General features: G+C 42.6%; 1 non-coding gene across 1 annotated transcript; it reads right to left on the bottom strand.

Annotated features, from left to right (window-relative positions):
- Positions 1-5887: 5887 nt before the first annotated feature.
- Positions 5888-5963, bottom strand: trnaa-ugc (transfer RNA alanine (anticodon UGC)). The gene has a single exon. It is a non-coding gene; the product is annotated as a tRNA-Ala (tRNA).
- Between the last annotated feature and the right edge of the window lie 14703 nt (positions 5964-20666).

The raw sequence follows: 20666 nt of genomic DNA, 5'->3' as shown, positions 1-20666 counted from the left end.
AGGCAAGTCAGTTAAGAACAAATTCTTATTTACAATGACGGTCTACCCCCGGCCAAACCCAGACGACGCTGGGCCAATTGTGCGCTGCCCTATGGGTCTCCCAATCACAGCCCGGTTGTGATACAGCCTGGATTTCGAACGAGTGTGTCGGTAGTGACGCCTCTAGCACTGAGATGCAGTGCCTTAGACCTCTGTGCCACTCGGGAGCCGTCTATTCCACATCAAGTAACTGATGCAAGCAGTAAAAATCTGATTTAGAAAACAGATACAACTACACCTCATGGAACAATGCGACTGTGAGGAGACACACACACACACACGCACACACACACACACACGCACACACACGTATGTATGGTGGTATTATACATGTTGTAGTGGTGTAACCATGTTATATGATGTACTGTTTAATTTTGGGGTTTATTTGCCTTAATTTGTTTGGACCCCAGGAAGAGTAGCTTCTGCCTTGGTAGGAACTAATAGTTTAGAGCAGAAAATGTGGTAATGAATTACAATGACCATAATCCATTGAGGGTTAGAGATCAGTTGCTTCACTAGGTATCACTACCTGAAAATACATGATCTAGGCGATTGACAGTTGGTATTCCGCAGGTATTCAGCAGTCATAAAAGTATGTCTTATTTTACTTTGAAGAACTACTAAAATTGTGATTTTTGTCAGACTGATTAGATGATTGACTTGGAATGAAATAATAAAAAGTCATCAAATGAAACACATGTAATATACACAACAACTGAATAATCCAACCGAAACCAAACCGACCACAAAAGAAAACACGAATCGCTTGGCATCGACCTCCCTCCCTCCCCTCCCCTCCCTCCCTCCCTCCCCCCTCCCTCCCTCCCTCCCTCCCTCCCTCCCTCCCTCCCTCCCTCCCTCCCCTCACTAACTAATGGTTTGGGTTCAGATACTCTACCAACCATTTGAGGTACTGAGGCTCATTTGCATTAATGGGGGGATTGAGTGTTGTTCTCCACCCCCTTATCTGAAACCCCTTCATCTCCCACTGACTGTGAAGGGAGGGGAGGTGGTGGGTTTGGGGGGTTCCATGGTGGTGCCAGCCAATCAACAGAGACCTTGTAGGTATGCTTTATTTACACGCCACATTTGCTGTTGGAAGTCATTTTGTTTGTTATTTAAATTTTTCTTCACTTGTTTTTTTTTTTAACTTCGGAGCCAGACGTCTCAAAAAAACAACAAATGTATAAAATGCTTATGTGATGGTAAATAAGAAGCAGATTGCTGCCTCTCAGCCGCCAAGCACAACCAACTGAACTGGAGCTTTAGCTGAATGGAAGGATATGCAGCCTGCCGTCTGCAGTCAGGCCCGCAGTATATCCTTCTCTATATGCAGCCTGCCGTCTGCAGTCAGGCCCGCAATATATCCTTCTCTATCTGCAGACAGTCAGTATTCATGCAGTCAGGCCCGCAAAATATCCTTCTCTATCTGCAGACAGTCAGTATTCATGCAGTCAGGCCCGCAGTATATCCTTCTCTATCGGCAGACAGTCAGTATTCATGCAGTCAGGCCCGCAGTATATCCTTCTCTATCTGCAGACAGTCAGTATTCATGCAGTCAGGCCCGCAGTATATCCTTCTCTATCTGCAGACAGTCAGTATTCATGCAGTCAGGCCCGCAGTATATCCTTCTCTATCTGCAGACAGTCAGTATTCATGCAGTCAGGCCCGCAGTATATCCTTCTCTATCTGCAGATAGTCAGTATTCATGCAGTCAGGCCCGCAGTATATCCTTCTCTATCTGCAGACAGTCAGTATTCATGCAGTCAGGCCCGCAGTATATCCTTCTCTATCTGCAGACAGTCAGTATTCATGCAGTCAGGCCCGCAGTATATCCTTCTCTATCTGCAGACAGTCAGTATTCATGCAGTCAGGCCCGCAGTATATCCTTTTCTATCTGCAGACAGTCAGTATTCATGCAGTCAGGCCCGCAGTATATCCTTCTCTATCTGCAGACAGTCAGTATTCATGCAGTCAGGCCCGCAGTATATCCTTCTCTATCTGCAGACAGTCAGTATTCATGCAGTCAGGCGTGCAGTATATCCTTCTCTATCTGCAGACAGTCAGTATTCATGCAGTCAGGCCCGCAGTATATCCTTCTCTATCTGCAGACAGTCAGTATTCATGCAGTCAGGCCTGCAGTATATCCTTCTCTATCTGCAGACAGTCAGTATTCATGCAGTCAGGCCTGCAGCTCAAGCAGCTTGAGATAAAACCAGGGCCCGTATTCACAAAAGGTCTCAGAAGAAGAGGGCTGATCTAGGATCAGTGTTGCGCCTTTAAGATCATTACGAATAAGATCTTATAGAATCTGATCCTAGATCAGATTTTGTTTTTGTGTGTGAATAAAGACGTAATAATAACTATTGGAGTTGGCCAAGACAGGCTAGAGCAGGACCAGGAGGATGAATAGATGTGGCATGGGCTCTCAGATCCTCAAAACGTTCTACAGCTGCACCACTGAGAGCATCTTGACTGGCTGCTTTCACCGCTCGGTATGACGACTGCTCGGGAACTGACCCGCAAGGCGCTACAGAGGGTAGTGCGTACCCGCCCCAATACATCACTGGGGCCAAGCTCCCTGACATCCAGGACCTATATACCAGGCGGTGTCAAAGGAAGGCCCTAAAAATTGTCAGACTCCAGCCACCATAGTCATAGACTGTTCTCTCTGCTACAGCACGGCAAGCGGTAACAATGCACCAAACCTGGAACCAACAGGACCCTGAACAGCTTCTATCCCCCCAACCCATGACACCGCTAAATAGTTAGTTAAATAGTTAGTTAAATAGTTAACCAAATAGCTACCCGGATTAACTTTTTTTTGTCTCATCACATACTGTTTATTATCTGTCACGTTATCCCTAACTATATGTACATATCTACCTCAATTACCTCGTACCCCGTGTATATAGACTCAGTACTGGTACCCCGTGTATATAGACTCAGTACTGGTACCCCGTGTATATAGACTCAGTACTGGTACCCCGTGTATATAGACTCAGTACTGGTACCCCGTGTATATAGACTCAGTACTGGTACCCCGTGTATATAGACTCAGTACTAGTTCCCTGTGTATAAAGACTCAGTACTGCTACCCCGTGTATGTTATCATGTTATCGTTGTTATCGTTACTCTTTGTGTATTTATTATTAGAAGCATTTCACTGTTAGTCTACACCTGTTATTTAAGAAGCATGTGACAAATAAAAATGTCATTGATTTGATACACCACTCACTACACAGTGTGCCAAGCCGAATGCCTGTTCAAGAGGGCAACACTGAGTGTGTGGATGTGTAAGGCGAACGCTGCCACCCGGTGGCTAAATACCAAAAGTACTAACCACTGTATCACACATGACCACCAAGACAGAGGAAAGTTAAGCATAAATGACACACGCCCATTTAGGAGACGCTTTTATTCAAAGCTACTTACAGTGGGAACCAAACCCACAATTTTGGTGTTACAAACGCCATGGTCTATCAATTCAGCCATACAGGAGCATATCTTTTCAACTGTCCCGTGTGGCTCAGTTGGTAGAGCATGGTGTTTGCAACGCCAGGGTTGTGGGTTCGATTCCCATGGGGGTCCAGTACGGGGGGGGGGAAATGCATGAAATGTATGCATTCACTACTGTAAGTCGCTCTGGATAAGAGTGTCTGCTAAATGACTAAAATGTAATGTAAAAAACTGCACTGAACTAGTACCACAAACAAGTTCTGTCTTCCTGTTAGACACTGTCATATTATCAGAATAGTCTGTGAGCCACGAGAGACTGTGTGAAGGTCCATAACTTTGAGAACAAGATGATGGAACAGTCTGTATTCCAAAACCATCTTGAATGGTTCAAGGAAGACAGAGATGGACCAGAAGACACAAGCAGTGGAGTCAGACAGATATACAAGGACAAACAGATATATATCATACACTGCTCAAAAAAATAAAGGGAAAACTTAAACAACACAATGTAACTCCAAGTCAATCACACTTCTGTGAAATCAAACTGTCCACTTAGGAAGCAACACTGATTGACAATAAATAAATAAATGCTGTTGTGCAAATGGAATAGACAACAGGTGGAAATTATAGGCAATTAGCAAGACACCGCCAATAAAGGAGTGGTTTTGCAGGTGGGGACCACTTCTCAGTTCCTATGCTTCCTGGCTGATGTTTTGGTCACTTTTGAATGCTGGCGGTGCTTTCACTCTCACTCAGCGTAGTGTCCAGAGCATGGAGGCGCTACCAGGAGACAGGCCAGTACATCAGGAGACATGGAGGAGGCCGTAGGAGGGCAACAACCCAGCAGCAGGACCGCTACCTCCGCCTTTGTGCTAGGAGGAGCAGGAGAAGCACTGCCAGAGCTCTGCAAAATGACCTCCAGCAGGCCACAAATGTGCATGTGTCTGCTCAAACGGTCAGAAACAGACTCCATGAGGGTGGTATGAGGGCCCGACGTCCACAGGTGGGGGTTGTGCTTACAGCCCAACACCGTGCAGGACGTTTGGCATTTGCCAGAGAACACCAAGATTGGCAAATTCGCCACTGGCGCCCTGTGCTCTTCACAGATGAAAGCAGGTTCACACTGAGCACGTGACAGACGTGACAGAGTCTGGAGACACCGTGGAGAACGTTCTGCTGCCTGCAACATCCTCCAGCATGACCGGTTTGGCGGTGGGTCAGTCATGGTGTGGGGTGGCATTTCTTTGGGGGGCCGCTCAGCCCTCCATGTGCTCGCCAGAGGTAGCCTGACTGCCATTAGGTACCGAGATGAGATCCTCAGACCCCTTGTGAGACCATATGCTGGTGCGGTTGGCCCTGGGTTCCTCCTAATGCAAGACAATGCTAGACCTCATGTGGCTGGAGTGTGTCAGCAGTTCCTGCAAGAGGAAGGCATTGATGCTATGGACTGGCCCGCCCGTTCCCCAGACCTGAATCCAATTGAGCACATCTGGGACATCATGTCTCGCTCCATCCACCAACGCCACGTTGCACCACAGACTGTCCAGGAGTTGGCGGATGCTTTAGTCCAGGTCTGGGAGGAGATCCCTCAGGAGACCATCCGCCACCTCATCAGGAGCATGCCCAGGTGTTGTAGGGAGGTCATACAGGCACGTGGAGGCCACACACACTACTGAGCCTCATTTTGACTTGTTTTAAGGACATTACATCAAAGTTGGATCAGCCTGTAGTGTGGTTTTCCACTTTAATTTTGAGTGTGACTCCAAATCCAGACCTCCATGGGTTGATAAATTGGATTTCTATTGATTATTTTTGTGTGATTTTGTTGTCAGCACATTCAACTATGTAAAGAAAAAAGTATTTAATAAGATTATTTCTTTCATTCAGATCTAGGATGTGTTGTTTAAGTGTTCCCTTTATTTTTTTGAGCAGTATATATAATATATAGTATATGGGTGATTGTCATGAAACCAATGAAACCATGTCTGTGATGAATTCAGCTGTATAGACTCTATTAAAAAAATATATACTGTATATGTTAATAATTTACTAGCATATTAAAGTTTACTATGTTTGGTTTCTGTCTCTTTAACTTGTTTTGGGATTAAATCTTATTTTTTGTGTTTTTGAAATAAAATGTTTACAAAAAAAAAATCATCATTACCGTAATGCATCCGGGTCCATTTTGTAATCTTTACGAGCACTTAAATGATAAAAATAACACATTTCATAGAACATAGAACCAATTAAATATTGTTTAAAATGGTACATATTCAAAAGAAACTGGTTACCGTTTTTACATTTTAGTCATTCAGCAGACGCTCTTATCCAGAACGACTTACAGTAGTGAATACATACATTTCATACATTGTTTTTTTTTCTTCCGTACTGGTCCCCCGTGGGAATCGAACCCACAACCCTGGCGTTGCAAACACCATGCTCTACCAACTGAGCCACACGGGACCACATTTATGGGTATTCACATTACAAACTAGTCATATTTTAGACGGATGTCCGGGCATAATGTTTCGTGGAGCTGGGGTGGATCTGTGGATGGGATGGGAGAGACAGCTGGTTGGGATTTGTATTTGTGGGAAGGGAAGGGGTTCATGTGATTAATATGGTTCACAAGAATCTTTATTCGCTCTTGATGAAATAATGGGGAGGGGGGGCATGAAGTACTTGGAGGGGGTGGGATGTGTTGGAGAGTTAATGATTAATTTGTTGTTCTTAATGGTTAATGTGGTTTTACTTTAGATTTGTGTGTCTTGTTGTGAAATTGTTAAGATATTACTTGGTAGATATTACTGCACTGTTGGAGGTAGAAACACAAGCATTTCGCTACACCCACATTAACATCTGCTAAACATGTGTATATGTGACTAATAAAATTTGATATGGTTCAAAATTCATATTTTTTTTGCTCTTGATGAAGTACTGTTTGTTAATTTTCTCATCAACGTAATGCGGTCTCATCTACCGTAACATGGAACTCATTACCAAAATGCATGATCAAATGATAAAATATTCCTAGAATAATATTAAAGAATTAAAAATATTTGAGCTGTGCATAAAATGTGTCTTTTGCTAATTATTTGTGTATACTTTTTATATTAGTAATAGTTTATTTTTTAATTTTTTTTCACCTTTATTTAACCAGGTAGGCAAGTTGAGAACAAGTTCTCATATACAATTGCGACCTGGCCAAGATAAAGCAAAGCAGTTCGACAACATACAAAAACACAGAGTTACACATGGAGTAAAACAACATACAATCAATGATACAGTAGAAAAAAATAAGACTATATACAATGTGAGCAAATGATGTGAGATAAGGGAGGTAAAGGCAAAAAAAGGCCATGGTGGCAAAGTAAATAAAGTATAGCAAGTAAAACACTGGAATGGTAGATTTGTTATTTGAAGAAAGTTCAAAGTTAAAATATAAATAATATGGTGCAAAGGAGCAAAATAAATTAAATAAATAAATAAAGTAGGGGAAGAGGTAGTAGTTTGGGCTAAATTATAGATGGGCTATGTACAGGTGCAGTGATCTGGGAGCTGCTCTGATAGCTGGTGCTTAAAGCTAGTGAGGGAGATAAGTGTTTCCAGTTTCAGAGATTTTTGTAGTTCGTTCCAGTCATTGACAGCAGAGAACTGGAAGGAGAGACGACCAAAGGAGGAGTTGGCTTTAGGGGTGACCAGAGAGATATACCTGCTGGAGCGCGTGCTACAGGTGGGTGCTGCTATGGTGACCAGTGAGCGGAGATAAGGGGGGACTTTACCTAGCAGGGTCTTGTAGATGACCTGGAGCCAATGTATTTGGCGACGATTATGAAGCGAAGGCCAGCCAACGAGAGTGTACAGGTCGCAGTGGTGGGTAGTATATGGGGCTTTGGTAACAAAACGGATGGCACTGTAATAGACTGCATCCAGCTTGTTGAGTAGGGTATTGGAGGCAATTTTGTAAATGACATCGCCGAAGTCGAGGATTGGTAGGATGGTCAGTTTTACGAGGGTAAGTTTGGCAGCATGAGTGAAGGATGCTTTGTTGCGAAATAGGAAGCCAATTCTAGATTTAACTTTGGATTGGAGATGATTGATGTGAGTCTGGAAGGAGAGTTTACCGTCTAACCAGACACCTAGGTATTTGTAGTTGTCCACAAATTCTAAGTCAGAACCGTCCAGAGAAGTGATGCTGGACAGGCGGGCAGGTGCAGGCAGCGATCGGTTGAAGAGCATGCATTTAGTTTTACTTGTATTTAGGAGCAGTTGGAGACCACGGAAGGAGAGTTGTATGGCATTGAAGCTCGTCTGGAGGGTTGTTAACACAGTGTCCAAAGAAGGGCCAGAAGTATACAGAATGGTGTCGTCTGCGTAGAGGTGGATCAGAGATTCACCAGCAGCAAGAGCGACATCATTGATGAATACAGAGAAAAGAATTGGCCCAAGAACTGAACCCTGTGGCACCCCCATAGAGACTGCCAGAGGTCCGGACAGCAGGCCCTCCGATTTGACACACTGATCTCTATCAGAGAAGTAGTTGGTGAACCAGTTTAAAAAATAAATAATTTTAAAATGCAAGTTATGAACATGTCACGTTACAGTAATGAGACACGTCATTAAAATGTACTTAAAATCCAAAATGTCATTTTTTTTTCATGAAATATTGTTGTAATAACTCTCCTGTATCTTAGGCAAAGTAAAAAAATATATATATATTTTCAATTGATGATTTATTTCTAACTTTTTCTAACTAACAAGTGTTACGGTAATGAGATGTTATGGTAATGAGATTGAATTTGTTTAAAAAAAATATCATTAAATCTGAACAGTTAAGATGATTAATTTTAACATAGACAATAATTTAGGATGGTATTTTACCCAATACAAAACAAAAAAATACATAAAAATGCACTAAGAGCAATACTAAAGTCTGTGAGGATCACCCATAAGCCAGATGCAGAGCGTATGTTGCTATGTATATAAGGGTTGCGTGAGAAGGGCTTTTTTTCCCCCCAGTGGTGAGCAAAGAAGGGAAACGTTTACTTAGTCATAGGCAGGAAAGAAACAAGACAGAACAAAACAGAACATCCAACTAAGGTCAACACAAAGGTAACCCTATTGGTCATAGCGCCATCAGTACGGATTCCATATTAGGACAGCCTCAGTTTCACCCAAAAAGTTGGTGTGAGTGTCATTCAGACTATTTAAGTCTCATCCATAGTATCAGTCTCTGGACACCGTACTCCAATGACTGAAACATCTTCACATTGTTCATCTTTCTCTTTTTTTTTGAGTCCAGTGGATAATATAGTCTTGTCTCTAGTCTACATGAGGGAAACAGATTTAATAGCAAACTTCAGATGAGGCCCAGATCTGTTTGTGCCATCTTTCCAACTCTGCTAAACATGACAATGACAGCATTGGGTTTGTGGCAAGACAACACAAACAGATCTGGGACTCAGGACAACACAAACATATCTGGGACACAGGCTAGAAACGGGCTGTCCAATTGGCCAGAATCACGATTTCTATCAGTTCATTCGTCATGTTTCCCAGCCGTGGTTCTTTACGACACAGCCAGGCTCTTTAAAAGCTTCATACTGTTTGGCGTTCAATTGACTGTTTCCAGAGTTCGCTGAGTAAAAATGAGACACAGGGCTAGGAGAGGAGAGTAAATATTTCATTGTTCTGTGCACACAACGCTGCATATACAAATTAACTTTGATTTGAGAGGAAAACCTGGATCACCATCGTCACTGTCCTCCACCAAATGCTTTCAATCTGCAATGTTAATTGATGTCTGATGTTAGCCATGTGACTTTGCCTTAAATGACCAACAGGAATGTACTATGATTTCTCCTATGTATACAGCCTGTGAAGTGCCCATATGTTGCAATGCCTTAGAAACACTGGGACAATTGTCCGCCGCCCTATGGGACTCCCAATCACGGCCGGTTGTGATACAGCCTGGAATCGAACCAGGGTCTGTAGTGACGCCTCTAGCACTGAGATACAGTGAACACCTTTAAAACACAAACACGTTTTCCCTGACTGATCTGAGTTTCACCTCAGCTGACCTATATGAAAACAACCAGACATTCAATGCTGAGGAACGAACACAATGTAACACCGCAGAATATCCCCTTCAACAACATCAGGGAACAACTCTCATTCCTGACTATTCCTGACTATATGGCGCCATCTACAGGTCACTGGGCCATCCAACAGAGAATAAACGTGAGTATGTGAGCGTGTGTGTGTGTGTGTGTGTGTGTGTGTGTGTGTGTGTGTGTGTGTGTGTGTGTGTGTGTGTGTGTGTGTGTGTGTGTGTGTGTGTGTGTGTGTGCTCTCTGTCATCAGAGTGGACAAGGACATCTGATGACTAGCTGGCCACTGCATCGGTGTCTTGACAAAACAAAAAATAAGCTATTTTTAGAACACAAGGCCCTCACTGGAAAATGATATGTGTGTATTATCTATATGCCAACAGATCGCAACAATGCCTACTTTATCATAACCATTACAGATAACTAGTGTAATTGCCAAATTGCTCCATATTATATATATACATATATTCAGTCAATAAACAGTCAAGTGCCATTTAAAATGAAATGACTGAAACCGTAATATCAACTGGTTAGATTATATCGTAGAACTTCAATAGGGCAGTAACCTCAGCAGAGTGGTGTTTGCTTGTAGAAGCCTATGGCTGTGCAATGCATTCTTATTTCCCAACTTATTTCCCAAGCCCTTATCACAATCAAGACACATATTTTATAGTAAAAAATAAAACAGAACAGAATATTTTCCTAATGAAAAAAAAGTTACCCGTGCGAAGTGATGTGCATCTCGCGACTGAGACAGAAAAGTGATCAATTGGAACAGGCCTCAACCTGAGAAAAATTTGAATAGTTTGGGTAGCCATTTGACTAGATGTTCATTAGTCTTATGGCTTGGGGGTAGAAGCTGTTTAGAACCTTCTTGGATCTAGACATGGCGCTCCGGTACCGCTTGCCTTGTGGTAGCAGAGAGAACAGTCTATGACTTGGGTGGCTGGAGTCTTTGACAATTTTTAGGGCCTCCTCTGACACCGGCTGGTAGGCTGGTATAGAGGTCCTGGATGGCAGAAAGCTTGGCCCCAGTGATGTACTGGGCCGTACGCACTACCCTCTGTAGTTCCTTGCGGTCGGAGGCCGAGCAGTTTCCATACCAGGCAGTGATGCAACCTGTCAGGATGCTCTCGATGGTGCAGCTGTAGAACATTTTGACGATCTGAGGACCCATGCCAAATCTTTTCAGTCTCCTGAGGGGGAATAAGTTTTGTCGTGCCCTCTTCACGACTGTCTTGGTGTGCTTGGACCATGTTAGTTTGTTGGTGATGTGGACACCAAGGACCTTGAAGCTCTCAACCTGCTCCACTGCAGCCCCGTCGATGAGAATGGGGGCATGCTCAGTCCTCTTTTTTCTGTAGTCCACAATCATCTCCTTTGTCTTCATCACGATGAGGGAGAGGCTGTTGTCCTGGCACCACACTGCCAGGTCTCTGACCTCCTCCCTATAGGCTGTCTCGTTGTTGTCGGTGATCAGGACTACCACCGTTGTGTCATCGGCAAATGTAACGATGGTGTTGGAGTCGTGCCTGGCCATGCAGCCATGAGTGAACAGGGAGTAGAGGAAGGGGCTGAGCACACACCCCTGAGGGGCCCCTGTGTTGAGGATCAGCGTGGCGGATGTGTTGCTACCTACCCTTATCACCTGGGGGCGACCTGTCATGAAGTCCAGGGTCCAGTTGCAAAGGGAGATGTTTAGTCCCAGGGTCCTTAGCTTATTGATGAGCTTTGATGGCACTATGGTGTTGGAACGCTGAGCTGTAGTCAATGAATAGCCTTCTCACATAGGTGTTCCTTTTGTCCAGGTGGGAAAGGGCAGTGTGGAGTGCAATAGAGACTGCATCATGTGTGGATCTGTTGGGGCGGTTGCTTCCCTGCTTGGTATTCTCCCATTTTTAAAGGGAATCACTGTTATTTACCCCCATCCCAAGGATTGAAGGGGATAAAAGAGCTGTATAACTAAATTGTTTAACCTGTAGCCAAGGCTTTGTAACCTATATGGTAAATCATTGCTGGCATTGGTAACAATCTTCCATAATATCAATACGGCAGCTATATCGGGGGATAGATAGTAAGCCTAGTAAGGCTATCGTAATGTGCTCATGATGGAAGTTAGAGGTACATTTGAATTATTTAATCGAAGAAAAAAAACTGACTAATACGTGACTAAAATAACTATGACTAAAACTAGACTAAAATTATCCACAATTTTAGTCGACTGATAATAACAAAAACTACAAAGAATTAAATGACAAAAATGTGACTATGTCTAAAAAGTATTGTTCAGTATGAAAACTCACAACCAGCTGGATGCGGTGCTGTCTGGTTGTATACACAGGTCCACTTTAAGAACAGCGTCCGTCGTTAAATGAAAACATCAATTGTAGAGCTAAAACTTTTTACCCCAAATAATGAATGGCCATATGAGAAAGATTGTTGAGTTCTGAAGATCTAAGCTAATCTTTATTATTATTTGCTAATCATTACCAATCAGCTAACTAGCTAGCCGAATGTGGTAGCCGGATAAGTAACGGATGAATGTCATAAACTAGTTTGTTATTGTTTACGTTCAAGAAAAAGTCCTGTCAGGGTATTTTCCCTGTTGTCACCGCTCCAGTCAGCTCTCTGTAGTGACAACTCAGAAAATTGTAGGCTAAGTACCCCAAATTACAGCAGTATCTAAATAGATTACTGGCCATCAATGCAGACAGACAACCATGGGTGGGAACAGACCCTGTTTGTGGTAATACACAGAGCGAATCATTTGGAAGGGCATTTGATTTCCATAGGGGGGCCCGTTTTTTTTCCTAAGTGTGCATGCACACATTTAATTAATGGGTGTTGCGTGATTTTGACGTTTTAGGAAGCTTACAATTGATCCTAGTATTTCTACTGATCTGCGTGCCAGTTATGATTTTCATAACGATCCCGCAGCATTTTGTGTGGGTCAGTTTCATTTCAATAATAACGTTTTAGTTTCTCAAAAATCAGTGTCACGTGGTTAATCATAAAAAATAGGAATTAAAACAATAAAAATCTAAAAGATTCAAATTCAACTAATGCCAGATGGCCGGCCTCCGTCATGCCAGATCGCCGGCCTCCGTCATGCCAGATCGCCGGCCTCCGTCATGCCAGATCGCCGGCCTCCGTTATGCCAGATCGCCGGCCTCCTTCATGCCAGATCGCCGGCCTCCGTCATGCCAGATAGCCAGCCTCCGTTATGCCAGATCGCCGGCCTCCGTCATGCCAGATCACCAGCCTCTGTCATATGGACACATTGATTCACAGTGATCCATTGGCGGCTAAAGAAATGAGCGCATGGAACTTAGAGATAGCCTATAGGCCAATACAGCAGTAGGCCTATTACTAGGCAGACAAATAAAAACAGTAGAAAATATCCTGATGAAAATTCAGGTTATTTCAATGGCATTCATCTCTCTACTCCGTCTGTCTGCCTCCCTTTCTGTCGGTCTTGAGTTGAGCGATCGCTAATGAAGTGTAACAGTGTATCAAATCAAACAACTAAAGGGAAAGGAGGATACCTACACTACCGTTCAAAAGTTTTGGGGTCACTTAGAAATGTCCATTAAAATAACATCAAATTGATCAAAAATACAGTGTAGACATTGTTAATGTTGTAAATGACTATTGTAGGTGGAAACGGCAGATTTTTTATGGAATATCTACATAGGCGTACAGAGGCCCATTATCAGCAACCATCACTCCTGTGTTCCAATGGCACGTTGTGTTAGATAATCCAAGTTTTTCATTTTAAAAGGCTAATTGATCATTAGAAAACCTTTTTGCAATTATGTTAGCACAGCTGAAATCTGTTGTGCTGATTAAAGAAGCAATAACACTGGCTTTCTTTATTTAGACTAGTTGAGTATCTGGAGCATCAGCATTTGTGGGTTTGATTACAGTCTCAAAATGGCAAGAAACAATGCACTTTCTTTCGAAACTTGTCAGTCTATTCTTGTTCTGAGAAATTGGCAAGAAACAGAAAATCTCGTACAACGCTGTGTACTACTCCCTTCATAGAACAGTGCAAACTGGCTCTAACCAGAATAGAAAGAGGAGTGGGAGGCCCCGGTGCACAACTGAGCAAGAGGACAAGTACATTAGAGTGTCTAGTTTGAGAAACAGATGCCTCACAAGTCCTCAACTGGCAGCTTCATTAAATAGTACCTGCAAAACACCACTCTCAACGTCAACAGTGAAGAGGCGACTCCAGGATGCTGGCCTTCTAGGCAGAGTTGCAAAGAAAAAGCCATATCTCAGACTGGCCAATAAAAATAATAGATTAAGATGGGCAAAAGAACACAGACACTGGACAGAGGAACTCTGCCTAGAAGGCCAGCATCCTGGAGTCGCCTCTTCACTGTTGACGTTGAGACTGGTGTTTCGATCAATTAGCCTTTTAAAAATGATAAACTTGGATTAGCTAACACAACGTGCCATTGGAACATAGGAGTAACGGTTGCTGATAAATGGGCCTCTGTACGCTGATGTAGATATGCCAAAAAAAAAAAAACAGTGATCTAATTAAAATGATTTTTTCAGCACCAATGACAAACGCCCCAATTACTGTCCCAATAAGGGATATCTCTAGGGGCGTGCTTAATGGGCCAGTATACTTAGACCATGTCCAGTACAGTTTAAATCCTCGCTAGGCAGGGTAGATCTGAAACAACTTCATAGGTGGAAGCAATAGGATGAATACACCTTGAAGTAAATCTCAGGTCTGTTAAAAGAACACTCAATTTTTATTGATCATAGTGATTCAGGAGTCAACATCAGACAACTATACTGAAACTCCTTAAATTGCTGAAATAAGTATGCCTAAATCAAAATCAGATTAAGCCGATACGTGACACGGACATAGTGGCATAGCAGGAAGCTTGGAATACTATCAACCAAGAAGTTGTGAGTTCAAATCCCAGGTGAGGACATGTTGAATAATAATGACTGTATAAATGTACATACACAATGTAATTATGTGTCAAATGTAAATCAAAAATACTATGTTAAAAGCACGGTGTAAGTATTCCTTAATCTTGCCAGCAGAGGAAAAACAATTCATGGATCAGTGGCTCACCAATCAGGGCCTTGATTGGCCCAGCAACAATAACAAGGCTTGATGTGTAAGGGAGAACGTTTCTTTGGGAACATCAGGCGACGTCCTGACAACTGATACACAGATATGATTTTGCAACGTTCCCATGAAACGTGTCTAGAACATAACTATGTCGTGTTCTGAGAACATGGCAACCATGTTCTGTATGTTTGATGGAACATTCTCCTAACCCTCACATGAAAACTAGACACATGAAACGTGTCTAGAACATTAATATTGTACTACACGGTGCATTTGGGAAAGTATTCAGACCCCTTAACTGTTTCCACATATTGTTACATTACAGCCTTATTCTAAAATGGATTAAATAAAACATTTTCCTCATCAATCTATACACAATAACTCATAAATGACAAAGCAAAAACTGTTCCTTTATATAAAGGACTGTTCCTTTATAGAACCCGAGGGTCACTCTGACAGAGCTCCAGAGCTCCTCTGTGGAGATGGGAGAACCTTCCAGAAGGACAACCATCCCTGCAGCACTCCACCAATCAGACATTTATGGTAGGGTGGCCAGACGGAAGCCACTCCTCAGTAAAAGGCACATGACAGCCCGTTTGGAGTTTGCCAAAAGACACCTAAAGACTCTCAGACCATGAAAAACAAGATTCTCTGGTCTGATGAAACCAAGATTGAACTCTTTGAATTGAATGCCAAGCATCACGTCCGGTGGAAACGTGGCACCATCCCTACGGTGAAGCATGGTGGTGGCAGCATAGGGATGTTTTTCAGCGGCAGGGACTGGGAGACTAGTCAGGATCGAAGGAAAGATGAACGGAGCAAAGTACAGAGAGATCCTTGATGAAAACCTGCTGCAAAGCCCTCAGGACCTCAGACTGAGTAGTCGTTGTGTATACAGATATTTATTTCCTTCCACGGCACAGATAAGATCCTTCATGTAGTGTGTGTGTGTATGTGTGTGTGTGTGTGTGTGTGTGTGTGTGTGTGTGTGTGTGTGTGTGTGTGTGTGTGTGTGTGTGTGTGTGTGTGTGTGTGTGTGTGATGTAGGCCTACAGTATAGTGGGGTTTCCAGTGGGAACCTACACTGTAAAACCATGAAACACGTGACCTGTTTATAACCTAAACGTCAGTTATACAACTTAAACACAGACAAGACATGATAGTCAGCTTTTTCCAGTCAGTTTCTAACCAGGAGAACACCTATATGTCCTAAGAGTTTAGATTTTAAACTAGTGTTAACTTTCCCATTGTCCTCCTGTTTAGAGTGCATTTAGTCATTATAAATAGATCAGAGTTAGGAATGTCTGTCAACTTAACTACATTTCAACACAACTGAACAGGACATTTGATAGAAGAAATCAATCCCATCGTGTGGTGTTGTTACTCGACTGTGTTCAGGTTATTATCGTTAACTCTGAGAGAAAAATATGTGGGAGGGGGCCTCAGTATTACATTTCCCAGCATGCTTTGTTACAGGTTGTTTTTGTTTTTTAGAATAGTTTGTTTTAATATCTCTGTTGACTAATGAACATTGATTAATTAATTAATTGATCTTATACTATACAAAGTAAAATAACTTAACGTTTTTCTAAACTAATCCAATCTGTAAAGGGTTGCACCCATTACTGAGACGTTTGTGGTAGTGATGTTACATTTGATGCCAGACCTCATATCCCTAAGTAGTGTGCTGATGCCTGTATCACTTTATCAGAAGAATGTGATCAATGACTTCCGAAGCCTTGTTTCGTCAAACAGCCACTTGACTGGTTAGGTAGACTCTTCATGAAACACCTCCTATCCCTGATAATTAGGCTTGGGCCGTATACCGTATATACCGAATACAGGGGTATTTGTAAAAAGACACAGGATGGTTTCTCAGGTTACACTCACCCCCAATTTGATCGCCTCCATTTCCGCAGCAACCAGTGATCCGGGTCAACAGCATCAATGTAACAGTTTTGCTACCATCCCTCTCCTCGCCCCTACCTGGGCTCGAACCAGGGACCCTCTGCACACATTAACAACTGACACCCTTAAAGCATCGTTAACTATCACTCCACAAAAGCCGCGACTCTTGCAGAGCAAGGGGAACAACTACTTCAAGGTCTCAGAGCGAGTGACGTCACCAATTGAAACGCTATTAGTGCGCACCCCGCTAACTAGCTAGCCATTTCACACCAGTTACAGGTGCATACCATCCACCGGTTCTGAGTATTTTATTTGCTAATGTTCAATCCAAGTGTGCAAAGCTCTTAGAGACTTACCAAGAAAGACTCACAGCTGTAATCACTGCCAAAGGTGATTCTAACATGTATTGACTCAGGGGTGTGAATACTTATGTAATTAGATATTTCTGTGTTTCTTTTTCAATAAATTTGCTAACATTTCTAAAAACATGTTTTCACTTTGTCATTATGGGGTATAGTGATGTCATTATGAGGTATAGTGATGTTATTATGGGGTATTGTGATGTCATTATGGGGTATTGTGATGTCATTATGGGGTATAGTGATGTCATTATGAGGTATAGTGATGTTATTATGGGGTATTGTGATGTCATTATGGGGTATTGTGATGTCATTATGGGGTATTGTGATGTCATTATGGGGTATTGTGTGTAGTTGGGTGAGAGAAAAAAAAATGTCAATTTAATCCATTTCAGATTCAGGCTGTAGTCCAACGCTCTAACCACTAGGCTACCTGCCGCCCCATAAGTCAAGGGGTGTGAATACTTTCTGAAGGGCCCTGTATATTTTCTATGTTTAAGCTACTTTTGAAATCATCAAAAGTTGAATAATTAGTGCTGAGCGATTAACCGAAACGTTGGTTATTTTTGTTTTTCTAAACAACTAATTGACCGACGTCGGTTAAATTATTTGAATTCCATTTCGTTCTTTTCTTTTCTTCTGCAAGCTCAATTTTAAGATTGCGCAGTTTCTCTAAAGATAAAATCAGATCAAAACCAAACCGAACTGTGCGATGTAGTAGGGAGTTGTAGTTTGCAACAGGGCAACGTTCTACATAGTTTAGCGTAGAAAGTGTGGTAAATAACTACACGCCTACTTGTCCGGTCTGAGAAGCAGAGAAGAGGCAGAAGAACTCGACAGAGGGAAAGAGAGCAGTTGCTTTGTGAGTTAATTCCACCTGAAAATACATGACCTAAGTGATTTGATAGTTGGTATTCAGCAGTCATTAAAGTATGCCTTATTTACTTTGAAGAACTACTAAAATAGTGATTTAGTCAGACAGCAGCTCTATAGAGTCATGTGAATAAATGATGGGTTAATAAATGATAAGCAGTAATGGACAGTCACTATAGCATGATGGGATTTTTTTTGTCTAGCAGGTTAATGAGCTCTGGGCTCTATGCGTTCTCTGGAAAATGATGCAACTGGAAGTGGAAGGTCAGTGACACTCTGCTGGCGGGCCGTGCATTATTTTCCACAGAACGCATTGCCCCTCTTTCGATTGGCCCTTACTTGTCTGACAATGGGCCGCATGCCAAGTCTCTCTCTACCTGCTGCCAGTGTCGTTTCTCATAGTAGGCTTTGATAGGTGTTGTATTGGGAACAACATGGGGTCAAAGTAGCTCGTTTGACACGTGTCAACGAGCTTTGGGTGTCGGGTGGGAAACAACAGTATTTTGAAATACATCACTGGAATGTAACAAGTAGGTTAGATTGCATTTTTCAGCAAGAGTGTTGGACTCAAGTATCTATGTTACAAAAACACAATTACCCCAAATGCATAGCAGCAACAGAATGACTACGGTAAGCTACAGGCTGGCCAACATACTGCAGAAAGTAACGGTCAGATACACCTGCCAATGCACACAATGCCTCACCAAGAAATCCAAGGTACTAGCTATTCATTACCTTTTGTGCCGTACACTGAGTGGACAAAACATTAAGGACACGTGCTGTTTCTGTGACATAGACTGACCAGGTGAATCCACGTGAAAAAGCTATGATCCCTTATTGATGTCACTTGTTAAATCCAGGAGACAGGAACAAAGAATGATTTTTAAGCCTTGACACAACTGAGACATGGATTGTGTATGTGTGCCATTCAGAGGGTGAATGGACAAGACAAAAGATTTAAGTGTCTTTGAACAGGGTGTGGCAGTAGGTGCCAGGAGCACTGGTTTGTGTGAAGAACTGCAACGCTGCTGGGTTTTTCACACTCAACAGTTTCCCTTGTGTATCAAGAATGGTCCATCACCCAAGGGACATCCAGTCAACTTGACACAACTGTGGGAAGCATTGGAGTCAACATGGGCCAGCATCTCTGTGGAACGCTTTTGAGACCATGCCCTGAGGATAAAAGAGGGGGTGCTGAGGGTAAAAGAAGGGGTGCAACTCAATAGGAAGGTGTTCATAATGTTTTATACATTCAGTGTATATTTTTCAAATCACCTCTATAGAAACACTTTTTTTTTTAAAGCAACAGCTTCACCAATCCATTAACCGTTCAAGGATTTGAAAGCAAAACAGCAACGCAGTCCATCTATATGTAGCTCTGTATCAAATCATTGAAGAAGAAACACATCCTGAAGAGGCAATCAGCCTCCCACCTCATAGGCTATAGGATGCATTCAAAACAGTCGACAAAGAGAATGGGAGAGATAAACATAAAGCCACATTCAGTAAAGTATCTCAGCTGATGCAGATCAGACTATGTGATCAGCCTCAGGCTCAGGGACCATATCTATGTTTCCACAGGCATCACAATTCTGACCTTTTGCCCAATTATTGGCAAAATATAATTTATTTATTTCATTTTTTATTTAACCATTTTTTATTTTTTATTTTACCAGGTAAGTTGACTGAGAACACATTCTAATTTACAGCAACAGCCTGGGGAATAGTTATGGGGGAGAGGGAGCGGGATCTGATCTGATTGGTCAAAAGATCAATTACTGGTCAAAAGATGTGTAAACTCAACCTTAAAAATCTTTATAGCAATATAAGCACAGAGATATTGGCTAAACAGAGATATTGGCTAAACCCGCTTCATTTTATACTCTGCTTTACATCCTATCTCGACTGTTGCACCTTCATAACAGAAGACTGGACACACACACACACGCACACACACACACACACACACACACACACACACACACACACACACACACACACACACACACACACACACACACACACACACACACACACACACACACACACACACACACACACACACACACACACACACACACACACATAAACAAGAGCACATCCATGTAACAGTCATCTTCCCTCCACACAACACACCACCTGTTATGATGATGATAGTTGAGTATTTATATTTTCTTACCGTATAGAAGCCGATCCTACACAGAGCTAAGGACAGCTGCATGTGCTCAGACATCGTCCCCGGCAACAGCGTTACCCCCGACAACACAACAAGCTAAGCTGGTAGTGAGGTTACTGAATGAGGCCAGGCAGGAAGGAAGGAAGGAGGGAAGATGGAGTGGGGCGAGACGATCGGCGCATTTCAAGTCAACATGAGACCAGAACCAGCCAATCGTTTACAGATCTAATATATTCCTTGAACTTCAACTGAAAAACCGGAGGAGAAGAGAGAAGAGAAACAGGAGGAAGAGGAGGAGCAGGAGGTAAGAGAGGAGGAGCAGGGGGACCGGGGAGAGGAGGAGCAGAACCACAGAGGAGAAAAAGGAGGAAAGAGTACTCTTCATACTCATTCATAAAAATGAAGAGAAACAATGAGAATGAAGCTGTTAGGTAGAGATTAGTAGGAGGAGAAGGAGGAGGATATCTCTGTATGGCGATTAAGGGCTCAGATATAACAACTAGCCTACCAGCACACTCCAAAATAAGACTACAAATTGGATTAGAGACAATTACACAAGTCCACGCTGTTTACACAACAGTGCCCCCCACCACACAATGTCAATCAAAATGGGTTGACGTGTGTCATGTTGTTCTGGTCTC

This window comes from Salmo salar, chromosome 15, assembly GCF_965601325.2.
Source record: "Salmo salar chromosome 15, fSalSal1, whole genome shotgun sequence".
Taxonomy (NCBI): Eukaryota; Metazoa; Chordata; class Actinopteri; order Salmoniformes; family Salmonidae; genus Salmo; species Salmo salar.
The sequence above is the reverse complement of the archived record's forward strand: the minus strand, read 5'-3'. Positions and strand labels throughout refer to the sequence as shown.